At 51.7% G+C, this 3,240-nt stretch overlaps 2 non-coding genes across 2 annotated transcripts; both read left to right on the top strand.

Moving 5' to 3' along the window:
- Positions 1-1,569: 1,569 nt before the first annotated feature.
- Positions 1,570-1,645, top strand: LOC146801808 (small nucleolar RNA SNORD83). The gene has a single exon (XR_014968377.1). It is a non-coding gene; the product is annotated as a small nucleolar RNA SNORD83 (small nucleolar RNA).
- Positions 1,646-2,419: 774 nt separating this feature from the next.
- LOC146801807 (small nucleolar RNA SNORD83) lies at positions 2,420-2,495 on the top strand. Its single transcript, XR_014968376.1, has one exon. It is a non-coding gene; the product is annotated as a small nucleolar RNA SNORD83 (small nucleolar RNA).
- The last annotated feature ends 745 nt before the right edge of the window (positions 2,496-3,240 follow it).

Below are 3,240 nucleotides of genomic sequence, written 5' to 3'. Positions count from 1 at the left end.
GTATATATTAAATAAAATCGGACTGATCGCGGCGCCCTGAGGAACGCCATACAAGGTATTAATAAAATTAGATTGATAGGGGGGAATCGCCACTGCCTGCCTCCTATCAGAGAGGAAGGATTGAAACCACTTCAAGGCGATCCCCGATATTCCCACCTCCCTCAGTCTTGTCAAAAGAATGGCATGATTGACCGTGTCAAACGCGGCAGAGAGGTCAAGCAGGATAAGAACCGCCGCTTGACCTCTATCTGCCCGCGCACGAAGCTCATCCATTACTGTCACCAGGGCAGTCTCTGTACCATGTGCAGGACGAAACCCGAATTGCACATCTTCTAGAATCCTATTAGTTTCCAGATATTTGGATAGTGATCTACTAACTATCCGCTCTACGATTTTAGTTGGATAAGGTAGCAAGGAAATTGACCTATAGTTTTTAGAACAGGCAGGATCCAGAGTTGCCTTTTTTAAAAGAGGTGTTACCAGTGCCTGCTTTAAGCTGCTTGGTACTACTCCAGAGCTAAGAGATTGGTTGCACACAAGATGGAGTACAGGGAACAATTCTCCTCCCATCTCCTTCCAAATTTTATGAGGCACGGGGTCCAATGGTGAACCCGAGGAAATACCTAGGGTCACCAGACCAAATTCCTCCACAGTGGGCAACTCAATTTCCACCAGGGAAATCGTGCTCTCTATCTCTAGTTCTTTCCTAACTCCAGAAGAGAACCTCCTCCGCTGCCCACAAAACTCTGGGCCAGCTTCTTCCTCTTCCACAGGGTCCCTACCAAGGCCATTAATGATAGTTTTAATGTTATCATTGAAAAACCTGGCAAGGTCATCACAGAGAGTTTGGGAGGGAGGTGTCTGCTTCTTGACGCAATCAGGACTCATCAAGTTGTTCACTATTTTGAAAATACTACTAGTATTATTAGGAGCCTTTAGGATAGAATATGAGAAGTATTCTGCTTTTACGATATTTATCTCCTTTTTAGGTCTCGGCTGCGAAAGGCTGCGCTTGCGCAGTCTCGCTCCGAGATTTAATGAGTTGGAGTGACTTTGAGAAGAGGGGCTTGCACCCGCCCCTCTTCTCTCCTGTTCTCCATTGGCTGGCCTCTTAAATGCTGGCCAGCCACTGGAGAAGAGGTCCAGTCACTCCGTTGAAGCCCCGTCCTTTTCGGATCGGGGGGCGTGTTTTTTGCGAGAAGTCTCAGGGAGGAGACAACAGCAAAACACGCCCCCAAATCCGAAAATGAGGCTCCCTTTCTCCGAGGCATTTTTGCTGTGCCTCGGAGAAAGGCGGTGGTGTCCCGGCGTTGCTCCCTCACCTGATCTCCTACTGTACGGCAGGAGCTCTGTGCTTGGCCGCTGAGGTGACTTGATGATTTTTCTTTCTTCAGACACTCGAAACCCTGACGGGGGCTTTGTTCCAGCGCCCCCCGGTGGTAGCTGCAGTGAAGAGACAGTTTTGAGTGAGGACGATCTATGAGAGCAGACTGCTCGAATACGACCCTGAGAGGAGACTGGGTGAGTGCACGGGGGGCACTTTGTGTGGTCGGCCTCGGAACCTGCAGAGCCACATGATGTGAGCTAGATTTCATCAGCACGCTGTGCGAGGATGACTTGTATCTATCACCCATGGCTGATGGCACTGCAGCGTGGCGGGACTGTGTGGCGTCTGCGAACCAATGCATCCTTTAGCACTGCGCATGTTCTGCGTGCAGGTCGATTTGGAACTCCGCTCCCCTCTACCCTCCCCAATTTAATTATAAAAAAAAGGCCCCCTGCTCGTAAACCCCTGCATTGTACATCTTGAGATCATGCGAGGAGGGCAGCCTGGGTTAGGTCTCGGCTGCGAAAGGCTGCGCTTGCGCAGTCTCGCTCCGAGATTTAATGAGTTGGAGTGACTTTGAGAAGAGGGGCTTGCACCCGCCCCTCTTCTCTCCTGTTCTCCATTGGCTGGCCTCTTAAATGCTGGCCAGCCACTGGAGAAGAGGTCCAGTCACTCCGTTGAAGCCCCGTCCTTTTCGGATCGGGGGGCGTGTTTTTTGCGAGAAGTCTCAGGGAGGAGACAACAGCAAAACACGCCCCCAAATCCGAAAATGAGGCTCCCTTTCTCCGAGGCATTTTTGCTGTGCCTCGGAGAAAGGCGGTGGTGTCCCGGCGTTGCTCCCTCACCTGATCTCCTACTGTACGGCAGGAGCTCTGTGCTTGGCCGCTGAGGTGACTTGATGATTTTTCTTTCTTCAGACACTCGAAACCCTGACGGGGGCTTTGTTCCAGCGCCCCCCGGTGGTAGCTGCAGTGAAGAGACAGTTGAGAGTGAGGACGATCTATGAGAGCAGACTGCTCGAATACGACCCTGAGAGGAGACTGGGTGAGTGCACGGGGGGCACTTTGTGTGGTCGGCCTCGGAACCTGCAGAGCCACATGATGTGAGCTAGATTTCATCAGCACGCTGTGCGAGGATGACTTGTATCTATCACCCATGGCTGATGGCACTGCAGCGTGGCGGGACTGTGTGGCGTCTGCGAACCAATGCATCCTTTAGCACTGCGCATGTTCTGCGTGCAGGTCGATTTGGAACTCCGCTCCCCTCTACCCTCCCCAATTTAATTATAAAAAAAAGGCCCCCTGCTCATAAACCCCTGCATTGTACATCTTGAGATCATGCGAGGAGGGCAGCCTGGGACGCTACAGCAGAGCAGGTAAGTGCCTTTTTTAAATAATTAAATTAGGGAGTGTTTTCCTAAAGATCGTGTTCTCAACAGAACTCGGAGTAGCCAAAACTCTGATGGCGGTGCGGTGTTCTCTGCCCGGGGTTAGTTTTAACGACGTGCCTCAGGGGGCGCTGGCTGCTGGAATAGCTACATTTACTATTCAACTCTGCGCATGTTTGGACTTAAATTCCAACACCACCATTGACCCCGCCCCCCAAGCAAGTCGTCCCAATGACTGGCCTGCTAAAGAGGCGTCCGTTCTGCTGCGGTCGCTGTGAAGGCACCGCGTGAGTTCAGCTTCTTTCTCAAGGGGGGTTCCCTTTCCGGGTATCTAGGCTGTCAATGGCAGCGGCCGGGTTTTGGTACTTGGTTCAGGATGCTTTTTGTGGTTGAGCAGAGCTGTGTATTTTGCCATGCATGCACATCTTGAAAGTAATCGAGCGGCTTATGGGGGGTCCGCATGTTCAGTAACAGTCGTTATTCCTTACGCAGGACAACATGGTGACCATGCATGACGTGCTGGGGT

Source organism: Triturus cristatus, chromosome 8 (assembly GCF_964204655.1).
Source record: "Triturus cristatus chromosome 8, aTriCri1.1, whole genome shotgun sequence".
NCBI lineage: Eukaryota > Metazoa > Chordata > Amphibia > Caudata > Salamandridae > Triturus > Triturus cristatus.
This window is presented reverse-complemented; position numbering and strand designations above follow the sequence as displayed.